Below are 19,084 nucleotides of genomic sequence, written 5' to 3'. Positions count from 1 at the left end.
GGAATTCTTTGAGGTGGATTTGGCAGAAGAAGAATACAACAACACTAAATTCAACCTTATGAGATAAGCTTCCTCACGTAGCTTGGAGTTGCAAGGGCAGGTAGAAGCTGAAGGGTAGCAGGCAAGATCCATGGGGCAGGAGCCTGTCTGAGCTGTGAAGTGCTAAGCACATCTATTGCACTGTATAAACCACCAAAGAATTGCAAATAAAACTCTGCCCTGGACTTGTGAGTGCAGATGGAAGATGAGAGACAGCTGTGTGGAGAAATAGCTGGATTTCTCTTGCATGTCTGCAATGCAGGGCTTTTTCTGGCCAGTCACATTCTAGAGCAAGACTTTCTTGGGGTGACATCACAATGTTCAGTTCTGCCATGCTCAATCCCACAATAACCTGCATTCTGCTCAATGAACCTGAGTGGATCTCATTCACGTGGGTTTACAGGTTTGTCCTTTATCTCCCGTTCCCCCGATAATTCACCTCAGGGAAAAGCAACGTGCATCCTGAGCTGACTCACCAAGGATGTTTAGTTTAATTCAACTCAGGAGGATAAATCACTGAGCAGCAGCTGGCTTGGGTAGCTGGTAATAAAGTTCTTCAAAGTAAACCTCTTCCCTCTTGGGATGATGATTGTGAGCATCACTCTTCTTTCCTATCTTGAAAGCTACTTTTTCCTCTTCTTCAGTGTTCTGAGACCGCACTGGTTTTCCATGATTTGTCATTCTTAAATTCTCCCAGGCACCGTGAGCTTGTAAACTAGCTCCCTGAATAACCTAGCATGTATGTAATGTGGACCTGCTTATTTCTATGTGGGTTCCATGTTTTCCTTGTCTGCACTTTAATAATTTCGGACTCATTCACTTCTTTGTGCCTCATGAGCCGGTTTTACATGTCTAGGCCCTTCACCGAGATGTTTTCCATTATTTTTGTTGTCACAAGCTACAAGTCAAGTAGTAGCAGGTTGCGCTGTGTGATCAAACCAGCAAAACTCCTCATGGTTGGAAAGGCAAAGGAATGCTATTTATACTTTCAAGGCTCTATTGCAGTGATCCCCAAGCTTTTAGTACTGGTGGCTCTCCTTTCACACAGCAAGCCTTCAAGTGCAACCCCCCTTATAATTAACAATGGGGGTGTAATTTAATTTAACAGGGGTGCAGGCTGTCAGCTCACAACCCACAGGTAATAAACTCGTGACCCTCTCAGGGGGTTGCAACCCCCAGTTTGAGAACCCCTGCTCTATAGCTATTTTTGGTAAAGGCCTACTAGATAGTGTGATACCTTAACCCCGCCCCCCACTCCTTCCCAACACTTCAGCTACAAAAAGCACTTCACTCTATTTGTACAAGTGAAAACACTGTCCAGCAGCCATAATGTGCTGATAGATTTCATCACTCAAAGAGGGGAACAGAATTCCATGTCACTGAGACACATGAGCAGGTTTCCCCTCAAATTATTGTTGTCCAGGAGATGACAATGATGGCTTAGTATTCCATTGGAGATCAGCTAAAATACAGCCCACATACAGTCACGTGCTCCTCTGCTATTTCATCTTTCCTACACATGCAGAGTGTGGCGGATGCACGGCTGAAGCCAAATGGAATGTTCATAATTCTAGACGGATGTCCTAATTTTGACATGGATACAACTTGGGAGGGGGGGGGAGAAGGGGACAATTTACCACTGAAAGCCAGAATTTCCTGTGTAGTCATCAGAAACCACCATGGCATCTAACACAGAAAGTCTAATCCCTACAGTAATTTTCAAATGTGATTAACTAAACAGCATGTGTAAATCCCTCATTTGGATGCTTAATTAGCTGTTGGGCACGTAAATGCCAGTTTTATGTGCCTGCCTGGTGACTGGAGCATACAAATGGGGGATTTGGATGGCCTATTAAGGAAGGCAGGTTCAAAAACTGGGCTCATTAAGTCAAAGAATTAATGGGGAATAAACAACACACAAACGGAAGCTATATTATTAACTTAGCTTTTAAGGCCAAATTCTGGGCCTATCAATGTCAAAGGCAGTTTTGTCATAGACTTCACAGGCCTCAGGGTTTGGCCCTTAGTTCCCAGAAAGAGATCATTATTAACCGGTGTTCAAACAGGTTCCAATCACAACACAAAGTATTAGGATACGCCGGGTCTTCAATTTGCATCTGCCAGTCTCCCTAAAACTCAGTCTGTTGACACTTCCACAGCAACCCATCTCGGTTTAACACCTTTTGTAAATACTCACTTCAGCAGGATTTTGGCATACAGTTTGTCAATACATCCCTATTTGAGTTACTTATCAGCAAAGATCCCTCGTGCTGTAGTGGTTTACAGCAGCTTTTAGCACTCATCAACGCAAAAAAAAATCGGAACGATCTTAGCATGCAATGGTGCAGCTAAATACATTAGGTAATGGGTTTCTTTTAATTGACTATGCCAAACACAGCAAAATATTACAGAGGATGCAGCCACTGGATGACCTCACATACACAGATTTCCTCAGCTGCTGAAGAACACTGCTTCAGGAGATTGCCTCTGTACTTCACAGTAAACATTAAGGGCACATCTACACTGGTGCCTGTTCACATGTCCATGAACAGGTTTGCGTCATAACCAACCTGTTGTTCCACACCTAAAACCCCAGAAGCACAGGTGTAAGGACAAGTAAGCTAGCATGCCAGAGGGATGCAGGTAAGTACATGCCTTAGGCTGTACCTGTGCCAGTTTGCAGCATGGACAGAATAAGGGGCGTGCACCCCCATTCCCACAATGCACTGAACTCTTACCTGACCTAAAAAGGTCTCTGTCCCCCCATTTGTGACAGGCCAATTCAGCTGACAACACATCCTGCTCCAAGAGCAGCCCCCTGGCTCGCTGACCACTCATGGGTGCTGATCCATGTGTGGTTGGAGTACACCAGCCTCCACGGCTTCTCCCAGAGCAGCAGGAACATCCACCTGTACCGGGAAATTTCATAGGGGCTGGAGCAAGTGGGCTGTAACGATGCTGATTCTGGCAGGACCCAACTGAGAGTGCAAATTCAGGACAAATTGCTTAAAGCAGGGCAGTTACAGTCCAAGGCTGGGGTTTCTATGCACACCAAGGCAAACTAAACCAGCCAAACAGAGAAGACTTTGGTTTTACTCCACTGGCTAACCACACAAGCAATTCCCTTAGACACTCCAGTTTCCCAGCATCACCACCAGCGCCACTTGGTATGGGGACAAATGGTTATGAAAACCGATACCCCAGTAAAAGAAAAAAGGTTCTCTCGATCCCAAAGGACCAAGCCCAAGACCCAGGTCAATATACAAATCAATTCTTACCCACAAATCACGCTGTTGTCAATCCTTTAGAATCTAAAATCTAAAGGTTTATTCATAAAAGGAAAAAGATATAGATGAGAGCTAGAATTGCTTAAATGGAATCAGTTACATACAGTTGTGGCAAAGTTCTTGGTTCAGGCTTGCAGCAGTGATGGAATAAACTGCAGGTTCAAGTCAAGTCTCTGGAGAACATCCACAGCTGGGGTGAGTCTTTCAGTCCTTGGTTCAAAGCTTCAGAGTAGCAAAGTTCCTCCAGAGGTCAGAAGCAGGATCTAAGACAAGATGGAGGAGTTGCAGCAGCTATTTATAGTCTCTTGCCAGGTAGTCTCTGCTTTTTGTCCCAAAGACAAGCTGCCCATCACATGGCCTGGAAACACCTCAGAGTTCTGTCCACAGGCATGTCCCTGCATACCTTGCTGAGTCACAAGGCGTATCTGCCTTCTCTCAATGGCTCAACTGTGTAGCTGATGGTCCTTAATGGCCATCAAGCAGGCTAGGCAGAGGGGACACCAACTTGTCTGGGGTGTCATCCAGAAGCATATCACAAGTTTGAAACACAGACAGTATCGAGCCAATACTTACATCTTTAAATACAAAAATGATTGTATGCATACAGATAGCATAATCATAACCAGCAAACCATAACCTTGTCTTACACACCTTATTTGACCCCCTTTATATAAGATTTGGGGCCACTACAGGACAGTGGTTGCAACAATGTTCTATACGGTCCCAGTTCATGTAAATAACATCACATGGGCATTCAGCAGACTCCAGCCCAGTGCCAGGAAAGCATCGAGCACATGAGGCTCCTGTACAGGAAGGCAAAAGACTTGAGCTCTCCTTGAGCCACTGTTCGTCGTTCAGGCCCCTTTGACGAGGAGCTTGATTGCGTGGTGTCAAAGGCTCCCATTACAGAGCTTGACATGGCTCGTGCTCTCTTCCTCAGCCTTACCAACCTCATTGTCCGACAGCACACTGAGGAGGGCCATGGCGAGGGGTATGCCCACAAAGACCAGGACCGTGAGATCCTGCACCTGGAGCCAGGTGAGGAAGCCCCCACATTTATGAACCCAAGGAATCCAAGACATGCCAGGAAGCAGAACCAGAGGCTGGTCAGTTACAGTGAACCCTACCAAACATGCACTCCAGGACCATTCTGCAGATCTGGAGATTACAATTAAGTTCCCTTTTTTCCAGAGTCACTGATGTCAGGGTACAGTTTCATGAGCCCCATTAGGAGCAGGTACATGGCATCCCCTAAAATAACAGCTGGCACAAACACCACAGAGAACCATATCATTTATGGGGAATAAAGTCCCTTCTTCCCCCTTCAAGTACAATCCCAAGTGCCTCAGCATCCTGGCATCAGGAGCCTTTGCAGTGTTTGCAACATGGATTTTCATGAATCTGCCTCTGTGATCCACTAAGCCTTGCACAATGGGGAACGGTAACCTTTTTGGTTCATGTACTCGCTTGCCCCTTGTGGCGAGTAAAATACTGAGACATGGGCACCACTGGGGGGCCCTGCACAGTTCAGAATCCCCATCCTCTGAAATCCAGCTATTACATCTGGAACTTTTCTTATGTCAGCCACCCGAAGGTAAATCAGTGTTAATTACCTCACAGGCCTGCACAGCTACAATGCTGACAAAGGACATTCCAACCCCAGCGTGGTTTGCAATGGAGCTAGAGCTGTCTGGTGGTGCCAACTTCCACAGGGAAACAGCAACTGTCTTTTGGGCTGGTACGGCTTCTCTGAATCAAGTGTTCTGGTGCTGGAGGTTTGGTGCAAGCTCTTCATCCAGCTCCCTGAAGGGCTGGTTCCTTGTTCGGAAGCCACTGCTTGTCATCCCAGGTTTGCAAAACGACATGATCCCATTGGTTCTCCTGCACCAGAAGCAACGGTACACCCAAGGGCAAACCATGGCAATACCGGCATTTACCACCTCAGTACCACGCAAGCTGAATGGATTGTCATGGACTCTGAAGGTCAGCTGTCTTCGACGCCTCAAAAAATTTTGCCCACATCTCACTGATTGCCTACTCCACTGTACCACCGTTCATCCTGCAAGGCAGCGCAGGAGTAAAACCAGGTCACTGTCCCATTGCTCCATGTCTTCCACCCAGTTTGGCAGGAAATAACAGCAAGGTGATCGGGGACTGCCATTGCAAACACGTGAAGAGAGGGAACAGTACCAACACACAGCCAAACAGTTCCTAGAGTGTTCCCTGTCCTCACAGAACCCTGGGATACTGCCCCAAATGGTAGCGTTCATGTTGCATAACAGCAACAGCATGGTCGTGGCTACATGCGTGTACACAGCTTTATACCAGTGTCCAGCCCAGCATAATGTGGACACTTGGCGTGGGGGTGGGGAACACATGTGAGCATGTATGTGGCCCAGTACTCATGTATGCATGCCAGTGTAGACACAGCCTAAGAAGCACCTTTAAAGGCAGTTAAGTGCCAGGTGTTTCCAGTTTATTCCCAAGCATTTACAGAGAGCTTAGCATGGGCGTTGACTCAACGAGAGGGAAAGCCGACATTGCTTCTTCCCATCGTAGTTAGAAAGGGCTCCATATATTTTCATATCTACCCTACCCCGACCCATCAGGAATCAGGGCCTGCAGCTGTACCTGGGACCAGCTAGTTGACCTACAGCTGAACACCCTGATTGACCAGACCCCCGACAGGCATCACTAGGCCCGTTCTTATGCCCAGCAGCAGCATTACCAGGCTAGTGGCTGCTCAATGCTTATGCCTGCAGCTGCAATCGCTCTTGTGCCAGCCCCATTCCTGCTCTGCCCAAGTCTGCTTCAGCCCTCCTCCCCTGCTTGGTTCCTGACTCCGGCTCCGACCCTTGGCAGCGTCCCTGGCCTTTTCCTCCAGCTCTGACTGCTAGGCCTGCCCATCCACACCCTGGTCTGTGACAATGCAGGAGTGAGAGACCTTCTGCACATCGCTATCACACCACAGACAGAGATCTCACTCGTTTTATTTCTAACGTCTTTCCAAGACTCTTTGCACCAAAAATGTGACAAGTAGTCCAGCTATTTGTCAACCCACTGAAACTGTGAACAGATGCGTAAAACATTACAAGACACATTGTATTTTATGACAGGTTTCAGAGGAACAGCCGTGTTAGTCTGTATTCGCAAAAAGAAAAGGAGTACTTGTGGCACCTTAGAGACTAACCAATTTATTTGAGCATGAGCTTTCGTGAGCCACAGCTCACTTCATCAGATGTGTACCGTGGAAACTGCAGCAGACTTTATATACACACAGAGAATATGAAACAATACCTCCTCCCACCCCACTGTCCTGCTGGTAATAGCTTATCTAAAGTGATCAGCAGGTGGGCCATTTCCAGCACAAATCCAGGTTTTCTCACCCTCCACCCCCCCACACAAATTCACTCTCCTGCTGGTGCTAGCCCATCCAAAGTGACAACTCTTTACATAATCAAGTCGGGCTATTTCCTGCATAGATCCAGGTTTTCTCACTTTCCCCCCACCCCCAAACACACACAAACTCACTCTCCTGCTGGTAATAGCTCCTCTAAACTGACCACTCTCCAAGTTTAAATCCAAGTTAAACCAGAATATCTGGGGGGGGGGGTAGGAAAAAACAAGAGGAAACAGGCTACCTTGCATAATGACTTAGCCACTCCCAGTCTCTATTTAAGCCTAAATTAATAGTATCCAATTTGCAAATGAATTCCAATTCAGCAGTTTCTCGCTGGAGTCTGGATTTGAAGTTTTTTTGTTTTAAGATAGCGACCTTCATGTCTGTGATTGCGTGACCAGAGAGATTGAAGTGTTCTCCGACTGGTTTATGAATGTTATAATTCTTGACATCTGATTTGTGTCCATTTATTCTTTTACGTAGAGACTGTCCAGTTTGACCAAAGTACATGGCAGAGGGGCATTGCTGGCACATGATGGCATATATCACATTGGTGGATGTGCAGGTGAATGAGCCTCTGATAGTGTGGCTGATGTTATTAGGCCCTGTGATGGTGTCCCCTGAATAGATATGTGGGCACAATTGGCAACGGGCTTTGTTGCAAGGATAAGTTCCTGGGTTAGTGGTTCTGTTGTGTGGTATGTGGTTGTTGGTGAGTATTTGCTTCAGGTTGCGGGGCTGTCTGTAGGCAAGGACTGGCCTGTCTCCCAAGACTTGTGAGAGTGTTGGGTCATCCTTTAGGATAGGTTGTAGATCCTTAATAATGCGTTGGAGGGGTTTTAGTTGGGGGCTGAAGGTGACCGCTAGTGGCGTTCTGTTATTTTCTTTGTTAGGCCTGTCCTGTAGTAGGTAACTTCTGGGAACTCTTCTGGCTCTATCAATCTGTTTCTTTACTTCTGCAGGTGGGTATTGTAGTTGTAAGAAAGCGTGATAGAGATCTTGTAGGTGTTTGTCTCTGTCTGAGGGGTTGGAGCAAATGCGGTTGTATCGCAGAGCTTGGCTGTAGACGATGGATCGTGTGGTGTGGTCAGGGTGAAAGCTGGAGGCATGCAGGTAGGAATAGCGGTCAGTAGGTTTCCGGTATAGGGTGGTGTTTATGTGGCCATTGTTTATTAGCACTGTAGTGTCCAGGAAGTGGATCTCTTGTGTGGACTGGACCAGGCTGAGGTTGGTGGTGGGATGGAAATTGTTGAAATCATGGTGGAATTCCTCAAGGGCTTCTTTTCCATGGGTCCAGATGATGAAGATGTCATCAATATAGCGCAAGTAGAGTAGGGGCTTTAGGGGACGAGAGCTGAGGAAGCGTTGTTCTAAATCAGCCATAAAAATGTTGGCATACTAATAAACAATGGCCACATAAACTCCACCCTATACCGGAAACCTACTGACCGCTATTCCTACCTGCATGCCTCCAGCTTTCACCCTGACCACACCACACGATCCATCGTCTACAGCCAAGCTCTGCGATACAACCGCATTTGCTCCAACCCCTCAGACAGAGACAAACACCTACAAGATCTCTGTCAAGCTTTCTTACAACTACAATACCCACCTGCAGAAGTAAAGAAACAGATTGATAGAGCCAGAAGAGTTCCCAGAAGTTACCTACTACAGGACAGGCCTAACAAAGAAAATAACAGAACGCCACTAGCGGTCACCTTCAGCCCCCAACTAAAACCCCTCCAACGCATTATTAAGGATCTACAACCTATCCTAAAGGATGACCCAACACTCTCACAAGTCTTGGGAGACAGGCCAGTCCTTGCCTACAGACAGCCCCGCAACCTGAAGCAAATACTCACCAACAACCACATACCACACAACAGAACCACTAACCCAGGAACTTATCCTTGCAACAAAGCCCGTTGCCAATTGTGCCCACATATCTATTCAGGGGACACCATCACAGGGCCTAATAACATCAGCCACACTATCAGAGGCTCATTCACCTGCACATCCACCAATGTGATATATGCCATCATGTGCCAGCAATGCCCCTCTGCCATGTACATTGGTCAAACTGGACAGTCTCTACGTAAAAGAATAAATGGACACAAATCAGATGTCAAGAATTATAACATTCATAAACCAGTCGGAGAACACTTCAATCTCTCTGGTCACGCAATCACAGACATGAAGGTCGCTATCTTAAAACAAAAAAACTTCAAATCCAGACTCCAGCGAGAAACTGCTGAATTGGAATTCATTTGCAAATTGGATACTATTAATTTAGGCTTAAATAGAGACTGGGAGTGGCTAAGTCATTATGCAAGGTAGCCTGTTTCCTCTTGTTTTTTCCTACCCCCCCCCCCAGATATTCTGGTTTAACTTGGATTTAAACTTGGAGAGTGGTCAGTTTAGAGGAGCTATTACCAGCAGGAGAGTGAGTTTGTGTGTGTTTGGGGGTGGGGGGGAAGTGAGAAAACCTGGATCTATGCAGGAAATAGCCCGACTTGATTATGTAAAGAGTTGTCACTTTGGATGGGCTAGCACCAGCAGGAGAGTGAATTTGTGTGGGGGGGTGGAGGGTGAGAAAACCTGGATTTGTGCTGGAAATGGCCCACCTGCTGATCACTTTAGATAAGCTATTACCAGCAGGACAGTGGGGTGGGAGGAGGTATTGTTTCATATTCTCTGTGTGTATATAAAGTCTGCTGCAGTTTCCACGGTACACATCTGATGAAGTGAGCTGTGGCTCACGAAAGCTCATGCTCAAATAAATTGGTTAGTCTCTAAGGTGCCACAAGTACTCCTTTTCTATTGTATTTTATGGCTCACCTATCAGGATTCTTATCGGTATCAATGATTTCAATGGAATGGTAAGTAACAGCATCATTAATTCACACAAGTTCATAACTATCTCATCATACGGGGTTAGCTGAATTCTGCCTTCTCCAAAGGTGCTCTTATGGTATGTCATCAAAAAAGTAAAGAACACCATGCACAGGAGTAATATGAAGTTTGGAGAATATTTGCAATAGTCTGCTATTAAGTTTAGGTACCAAAGATTCAATAAAATGTCAACAGAAGATGGAAGTTGGTCTTATATGCTTCAATATCAGCACTGCCTGGAAAGAGAGCTCCATAAAATACATTGAGGGCCTAATTATATAGTCTAAACGCTTGTCTACATGGAGAGAGAGAGTAACCATGCACCCAGCCAGGGTGGGAATCTACAGTGTATTAGTGCGTTGAAAACTAACTGGCCACATGAACCCTGGTACTACACATTAGAAGTTCCATAGCACAGTGGCTCTCAACCTTTCCAGACTATTGTACCCCTTTCAGGAGTCCAGTTTGTCTTGTGCACCCCCAAGTTCCACCTCACTTAAAAACTACTTGCTTACAAAAATCAGACATAAAAATACAAAAGGTCACGGCACACTATTACTGAAAAATGGCTGACTTTCTCATTTTCACCACATCATTATAAAATAAATCAATTGGAATATAAATATTGTACCTACATTTCAGTGTATAGTACATAGAGCAGTATAAACAAGTCACTGCCTGTATGAAATTTTAGTTTGTACTGACTTCGCTCATGCTTTTTATGTAGCCCGTTGTAAAACTAGACAAATATCTAGATGAGTTGATGTACCCCTTGGAAGATTTCTGAGTACCCCCTGGTTGAGAATGACTGCCGTAGCACACTTTGGCGTCAAAGTGCACTGTTGAAATTCAAGTGGCGGTAGCAGAGTGCACACAGCAACTTACTTCACACTAAATTCACACCCTAGCTTGCCATGGACTAAATTCCTGTGTAGACAAGCCCTAACTAAAGTGAGGGAATAGAGTAAATTCTGCTATTTAGTGCATCCTCAGCTCACTCCACTGAACCTCTGTAGTGCAGGTACCTCAAAGAGTGTGTAGTTTGTTTCCACATCGTATGTTCAACCTAAGCACAACTGCTGGAGATGATTTAAAAGACAAGGGATCAGATCCCTTGTGTAAATCGGCACAGCTCCATGGTAACCCAAAGTGTCTGCCTGACTGGAAAAGGTTGTTTCCATAAATTGTCAGACCCTTATGCTTTTCCTCCTCATATCAATGCTTGTAACTGTAACTTACGTGGCATGGAATCATCTCACACCTGTATTCTACGACATGCTAGTTCCCAGAAAAAGGACTTTATACTGGAAACATTCCAGTTCCAAGCACCAAGGAGTTAATTCGTTTCCTGTTTATGCAGCTCTCTGGAGTTTAATTCCGAAGATAGGTTTCTCATTTCCAGCAAAGTAAGATAAGGATCTTCCTTGCACTCTCCACTCAGTGTTAGGATGGTCAGCAAAGGAATCATTTGATCTTGAGCTTGCTTTTGATGAAAGTACAGAGTCCTTAATGGATCAGTAGTGAGACAGGACTGTAAACAACGGAAAATTGAAATATTCAATGTGTTGTGATGGTGAACTTTTTCGTCTGCTTAGTCACTTTCATACTGGGGATGCATTAAATCGGTCTTCAAATGTTGAATGTAGAGGAGCTTTTCCCTTTATGGAGACCTTCACAACCTGTTGACTAAGTAAATCAGTAGAGATTGTAATTTTAACTGATAATACTTTGAATATAGAAGTCAGTTTCCACATCAGAACACTATTTCCCTTTGCTTGCACATCCCAGATGGACAAAACTAAAGAGTTGCCAACAGCTTTTGCACAATTCAATTAATTCTGATAAACAGGCCTCAAACCTCTTAGAATCACATTCGTTATGCAACATTATTCGGCTAGGCGCTGCAAAACCCTCACAATTCTCATTATTTCTTTATTGAGCATCTCAGCCACTAACAGTGAAGCGTTCAGGAGGAATTAAACAAAGGAGATAATGAACATGGAATTTAGAACCTGGTTTAGGAGATGGGGTGAAAGATGATTTCCAACATCCAAAAACCAGCAGTTCAAATCCTGATTGGTAGTGATCAGCCATTACTAAGAGAGCTGGTTGAAAAATTAGTTTCTTGAAAATTTTTGAAGATGTTTTCATTTTTAAAGGTTCAAAAAAAGAACCCACTTTTGGGGGAGGAGGGGTAATTTTGAAGATTTTTTCCCCTAAAATATTTCCAAAAAAAACATTGAAAATGTTATAAAAATGGTTTTCAAAAGCAGGGATGGTGTCCCTAGCCTCTGTTTGCCAGAAGCTGAAAATGGGTGACAGGGGATGGATCATTTGATGATGACCTGTTCTGTTCATTCCCTCTGGGGTACCTGGCATTGGCCACTGTCGGCAGACAGGATACTGGGCTAGATGGACCTTTGGTCTGACCCAGTATGGCTGTTCTTATGTTATGTTCTTTTGTTTGATAAAGAAAAAGCGTTGAAATCCATTTAAAAAAAATACAGAAAAAGGCAACAAAATGTTTCACACACGCACAAAAGGGTTTTTACAATATTGACAATTTTTCATATAAAAAATGACCTTTCAAAACTGTATTGCTTGACAAAAACCTTTTTGTTCAAAATATTTCAACTAGTTCTAATGATTATGTTCTAATGAACTATGTTCAATGGCCTGTGTGAACTGCACTGATTATCACAATTCAGTTCCTCATGAACAAGCATCCATGACCATGACCATCACCACCAGCTAGGCTCAGTGCAACTCCCCCCTTAATTAATTTTTCCTGGGAAAGCTGGGGTCTAAAAAATAAGGTCAATTTTCTTGGCTGAGTTTCTCTCATGCTCGAGAAAGATCAAAACTGCCCTTTTACTATTTAATTTTGCGGAAAGCTACTGAAATTTTTCTTTCACTGTAGAATTTCAGAGAATGTTAACTCAAAAATGCAATGCAGAACCGTATATGGGTACAGCAACATTCCAAACAGAACAGGCCTTTGGCCCAAATTGCGCTGCCATGGATCTGTTTAGACAAACTATAGCTTGCAACAGGAAATTCCCTTTTATTGAACCCACCACTCACTTCCCCCATATACTTACGCAGCAATACTGCAGCTGTTTCATGTACCCTGTGAAACGACTCCGTTCTCGTTAAACTAAACTGGCTCTTTAATAATGCAGCGTTTTTTGTGTTGAGGCAGACTTAGCTGAGCATTCTAGCTGTGTGCACACAGACTGACTTCCTGGGTATCTTTTCCAAACTCGTCCCCTCCTACAAACTGTGCTCCTCTCTCCAAGTTCCCTGCAGATTGCTACAGTTCTGTTTGGGCTCACCCAAACCAAACACACAACTTCTAGGCCTGAAGCTGCTCCACACAAATACCTCTTCACAGTCACCTTCTCAGACATACTACCAGATGGATGGAAGGCGAAGCCAAAGGCTTCATTTTACCTCAAGTGCACAGCACCTCATGGAAGAGCGTACGAGTAGGTAGCCGTGTAACCCTTCTACCAGGTGGCTAAGGGGAGCAGGAAGGGTCAGGTTTGATGTATCTAGGAATCTTCTCAAAATAACTGAACCAGCTAGCATCCCCACCAGAAACATGGGAGAACTAAATGCCCCACCTCTCTGGGTCCCCTTACCAGGCACTACATCCCCACTCACCAGGATAAAATGTTGGCAAACACTTAATCATGAACTTGCCTTTGCAACAAATTGACGTATATGAGAATAGGTCAAGCAGAGCCAGCACTCGGCATAAGCAGACTAAGCATTTGCGTAGGGCCCCGAGCAGCTCAAGGTGGCTCCCTATTCACTTTTCATTATAAGAAATTGCCTGTTTTAGTATTGAGGGGGGCAAAAATATCCCCGCTTAGGGCCCCCAATGGGCTAGCACCGGTTCTGAGGTCAAGATCATTAATATACTAACCTCCAGGATAAGGAAAACCTCAACATTATTAGGGTGAGGAAGTTAGATATGGACAAAGAAGGCTGGGTATTTGTGTGAATATTCATGACAGTACCTAGTTCTATATTAGGCCAGACCACCAGGTAAAAGGGGGTTCTGGACTATTGGACTCATTTGGCATGCCGGGGTTGGAGCAGGACCTTTGTGTCTCACCACCACATCCCCAAGAACGGGGTAAGTATATGCAAGGAATGGTACAAGAAATTATATTAATTTTGTATTACTGTGATAGCTTTGTGTGGTTCTGTTGTATTACTGTAATAGCTTTGTTTTGTGTCTTTACTAATTGTGCTAATAAAAGTGATTAAAGCTTTGCTTTTCCCTCAGCATGGGTGTCGTTGTGCACACCCAGGTCACCAGCCAGATACTGAACTTGATAATCTTGATTCTGTTGTGCCTGATTCTGGGACTAGATCTCTACAATCCCCAGCTCTTTAAATAAGTATTAATTGGAAACCAATAATAATCAATAACCACCAAAGAATAAGGCAACGCTTGGGAAAACACAGCAACAGAATATATATGCAAATAAAGAGTAAAATACCCCATGACAATCAGGAGCCAGACAACCCAGGGGTAGAACAATTGGTCCAAGCCCCAAAGAATAAGCAATTGAGTCAAATAATTGTATAGAGTGTTACTGAACTATAAAGGTGTATCAAGTAAGGTCTTATGACAGCTGGGGACACGCTGGTGATTAGTAATATTGTGAAATGTCTGAGGACCTATGGATACACACTGATATTATGCTTTAAAGTCTGTGACCAAACAAAGGGAGAAACAGGTTCTCCCTCAGATAGGAGGGAAGGCAGTTACCTACCAGTCTCTAACATAAATTAAGCATTATGAAATCAAAACAATGGAAGCTCCCAGCAGGGGGGTGGAAAGTCAACAGGAAGGAAATAACTGTAGGAAGGCAGCCTGATGCTAGGCACAAACAATGAGTTTTGGTTAATGTAAAGGGGGCAAAGACGTTTTATTTATCTTACACCTGAAGAGACAAAGAAATCAAGGGTTTTTTGCTCTGTGTTGTATCCTGGCTAAGAACTGGCCAGCCATGCTGGAAAAACAACTGTGGTGAGAAAACTACTTTAAACAAAAGGCTTTGGTTTGTTAAAGTACTTTTTAGTCTTAGATGCATATTTTTACTTTGGTTTGTAACCATTTCTATCCCAATTCCTTCTCCTTGGTGTCTCCCTTAACTTTTTCTTCTGTGTTAATAAACTTTAACCCTGTTTTGTTACCCAACCATCTCAGTGCAGTGTTTCAAACTGAAGAGTAAAATCCTCAGGCAAACTAGTAGGCTGGGGCTGCGTATGGTCTCTTTAAAGGAGCAGTGAACCCGATATGGTTTTGTGAGTGCTACAGTGAGGGGCTAAGCAGAGGAGAGACTCAGGGGAGTCTCAGGGCAGAGGGAAGCCAGGGTGAGGCCATTGTGCCGTACACAGGCGAATGATATTTGGTCTCTGTGCCATAGCTGCACAGCACAGAAGCACCAGGGTTACAGAGCAGATGATGACACAATTGTCACATTCTGGAGTGCAAACCAGACCAGTGAGGGGTCATGTCACTGCCTGCCCTGTAACCCTGGGGGTCTTAAAATGCTCGGCTGCTGTGCCTCATAGCCTGGGCGCTGATGGCCAGCCAGCAAGAATGCACTGAGTGTCTGTGTTAAGCAGCTCCGGCTCAGCAGCTCCGACTCCATATAGGCTTGGTATAGCCCAGCCACATTCTGGCATACACCAGCTGTGGTCAAGATGACCCTAGCACCTCCCCCAGTCCTGAATTTTCCCAAAACCACAGGCTCTGCAATATCCCAGCCCTTTCCTGGCCCATTCAGAGGAACAAGAAGATTCATTTGCTCCTCTACAGAGGCAAAATGCACAGCTTGTCCTTTTAACTGGAGTTAACAATCACTTTCAGTCAAACACAGCACTGGCTTAGCTTAAAAGTAAAACCAGCTTATTAACAAAGGTGAATAGGATTTTAAGTGAGTTCATGTATAAAGGATAGAGTTAGAAACAGTTTCAAACAAATTAAAGGGAAAAACACTTTCCAGAAGCTAAGACTTAACAAAATAAGCTACAGCTTTTCTTCATGGTAGTTTCCTTACTGATCTACCTTTCAGCAAGATGGCTGACCACCCTCTCTGGTCAAGCTTTCCCACAAAGTCCAAAGTGCTCAGTTCCTTTGTCTTTTTAGATAACATGAAAGATAACACGGGATTCTTTGCCCCTCTCTTTTATAGTCTAGTGAAATGGATTTTTCTGAAGGCTACCCCCCCAAAATAAAGTTCATTCAGTCCATTAGGACATGGAGTTTAAAAGTTCCATGCTGGTTTCTTCCCCCACTGGTGTTTGCTAAAAGGGAAATTGATCTGTTTCCTCCCCTGGCCATGACGCTGAGTGATTATCTCCTCCCCTTGTTGGCTTGATAGTTCTGTTTACCATCTCTGTAAATTGCATTCCCATTAGTGTACCTTGGGAATCACATTCCTTTGTGCAGGGCGGGGTGACCTCAGCCCTGCCTGGCAGGCCCACTTTAAGAACATAATTCCCAGCATGTTTGTAGTTTTGAATTCGTCCTCCAGACATACACCGCACAACAATATTAGTGATCAGTATGTTATTAGCTGCTCTCATGATATCTTACCTGACACCTTTCAGATACAGGTTATGACATTATTGAGCTGGGGCACACTGAATTGGACAGGCCAGCTGAAACTGACTACCGCATACCCATGAGCCCCGTGCCCTCTTGCATTGGGATGCTGTTAGGGTTACAACCCCTTACTGCTCTGAGTGAACCACCAAAGCATCACAACCCCCAACCCTAGTAACTTTAGCAGTAGTCCACCTAACTCCCTTCCCACCTGCCAGTGTGAGTGCCCCACTGGGAATAGTCCCTTGACCACACTCTCTCAGCCATCTACCAAACACCACTCTCGGTTTGGATAGGCCTGTCTCCAGTCCCAAGGGAGGTGCTTGGCTGACCCTGCCAGGAGGCACTAACACCTAACCCACATAGTGATCGGTTATTACTATGGTGTGGGGTAGGCAGGACCTCACTGAGTCCACTCAACTCTGCTATTTTCCTCTGTCAGCCCACCCTGGGGACTTTACTGCAAGAGACAGTCTGCATCACCTCTCCCTGGAAAGCTCCCACAGGAAGGAAGACAAGAACGCTTAGGATACTTCAGGAGAACCCTGGCTGCTTGGAAACAAGTTGTTTGCCATAAAGTAAGAACTTTCCCCTCTTTGAGCCTCTCTGCGAGCCCAATACCCCCCAACATCCAAGTTCGTGTATAGTTATAATGACTCCCCAAGTGTCACTAGAAGAATTGTGGGTAGGCAATCTATGTAAATGAGGCTCTCTGTGGAGACACTCTTCCCTTTTCACCAAGGGAACAGAATTCTTTCCCCTCTAGGGCTTCTGGCCATAGGACTTAAAACTGTAACACAATCCAAGTGATTTTGATAGAGGTTATATTAGCACAGAGGTCACAGGTTGAATGGACTTGGCCCTACAGATCAGGGCAAAGGTACACAATTAGGGTAAGGGAGGATGCATTTCCTTCTTGAAGCTAAACAGAACTTCATTCTCCAGCGTTGTCTGTCAACCAAGTAAATTCCAACATCAATAAATTCACTACAGGGAACATAGCACACATATATAACAACCACCTTTTTGGGTCATCAGGTCCTTCAGCACTAAAAATGAACCACTACAGCTTGAGCCAAAGGAGCAACTTGTTCCAGCTAGTAGCAGTAGTAGACTCATTCTCTGTAGACCAGCCCCTAGAAGGGAATACTGAACACACACTGAACAATGGGTTACACCTGCACATCAGCAGTAAGTGGGTATTAGAATGACTGGCTAGTCATCTTCCTACACTACTCTCCAAGTACCTTGTCTGAAGTCAACTCTTTTTCAGAGGGTATAAATCAGAGATTTTCGTTAGTTGAAAATTACAAGTCATTTGGTAAATCGGGTTTTGGAAAGGGTGTGTTGTGGCTATCAGTGAAAGTCAGCCATCAAGTTTCAACAACATTAATTGTAAAAAGTAAATATGTTTTAAAAGGACTTTGAGAAACACCAACAAGTTGGGCCTAAACCTGGTCTCCCCTAGGGTTACAGCAGCGTAAAGTTAGTGTGAGTAAGAGCAGAATCAGGCCCTCTAATCTTACCACAGGATTGGGCCCAGTAACAGCTGAGCTTTGCCGGTGAAAGTTAACTCTGCATATCCCAAAGGACCCTAGTACTACTTCTCCACTTTCCTGGGGCGAGATCCCCACTCTGGCTCCTTTATGCCACAGGAAGGGGCTGGAACAACACGAAGGGGCTGGAAGACCCAAAGGGGCTGTAAAAGTCCTGGTTCTGGCCCGCCTCACAAGCCCAGGCGTAGGGCTGGGGCGAGTCAGAGGCGGCACCGCAGCACACACGGGTGCAGAGATTCTGAGCAGCGCTGCCATTGAGAAGGCAGCCTGCAGTCAACCCTAATTCCTCTGGGATGTCTCACTTATGCCAAGGGGTGAGGCCTCACCACTTCTTAGGGCAGCCCAGGATTGGGAGGACACAAACACTTAAATCCACTTTAGCCCCCACACCGAATGCTGTGAGCTCTCAGAGTTTGAGCACAGAATCTCACCTGGATAGAAAGCTATTTTCCCTCGGCATGACTTTCTTATATCTCTCTGCTCGTGCCTCAGATGTTATTCTGGTTGTCTTCCAGAGAGCAGGTTCCTGTTCTACACTCCTGGAAGCTGAAGAATGCCGCTGTGCTCAGGGATTTGGGGAAGTGAAGCACAATTGTTCCCACTGGCTTTCTTTATCTTCTGTACAAGTCCACAAGCTGTCCACAGAAGTGCCAAACTCCTGATAAACAGGATTTGTATGTGTCACATTTTTCTCCTCTAAATGCAGAGTAAACTACATTGCCTCTCTCCGGTGCACGGAAAAATGAAACCACAACTAGCTATCCCTTGAAGGATTTCTTTCCCAGCACAGTCTGGGGGGGGGGGGTTCTGTAATGGCTAAACAAGTCCTCAAAAAAAAAAAAAAAGTATGGAGCATTCCATTTTATCTCCCAGAAGATTACTTAGTTGCCACAACAACCTAATACGTTACCCTCTACTTCTTGCTGTGCCACTCCTGCAACTGGAATCCCACTTTTCAATACACTAGGCAGACACAGGAAGAGCATCCTTCTGCAGCAGCTAGACCCTTTGCTTCTCATTAACAGTACCAGGACAACGAAAGGGGATTCGGTGCGAGGGGACTGAGTGCTACATGGTGATCGGAACACACAAGTAGGGCAAAAGCCTGCTCACTTGATTCACACACATTGTCTTAATTGCGAGCAGGATTCGACCTTTAAAGGATTTTCTTCCCTCTCATAGAATCATAGAATAACAGAGTTGGAAGGGACCTCTGGAGGTCATCTAGTCCAACCCCCTGCCCAGAGCAGGACCAATCCCAACTAAATCATCCCACCCA

At 45.0% G+C, this 19,084-nt stretch overlaps 1 long non-coding RNA gene across 1 annotated transcript in view; it reads right to left on the bottom strand.

Moving 5' to 3' along the window:
* Nucleotides 1–18,579, bottom strand: part of LOC142072376 (uncharacterized) — a 303,201-nt gene extending 284,622 nt beyond the window's left edge. The window contains exons 1-2 of the long non-coding RNA XR_012668775.1: nt 18,237–18,579; nt 10,858–11,304 (exon numbers count right to left, since the gene is read on the bottom strand). This is a non-coding gene — a long non-coding RNA (uncharacterized LOC142072376). The remainder of the gene's footprint in view (nt 1–10,857; nt 11,305–18,236) is intronic.
* Between the last annotated feature and the right edge of the window lie 505 nt (nt 18,580–19,084).

This window comes from Caretta caretta, chromosome 6 (genome assembly GCF_965140235.1).
Source record: "Caretta caretta isolate rCarCar2 chromosome 6, rCarCar1.hap1, whole genome shotgun sequence".
Classification (NCBI taxonomy): Eukaryota; Metazoa; Chordata; order Testudines; family Cheloniidae; genus Caretta; species Caretta caretta.
The sequence above is the reverse complement of the archived record's forward strand: the minus strand, read 5'-3'. Positions and strand labels throughout refer to the sequence as shown.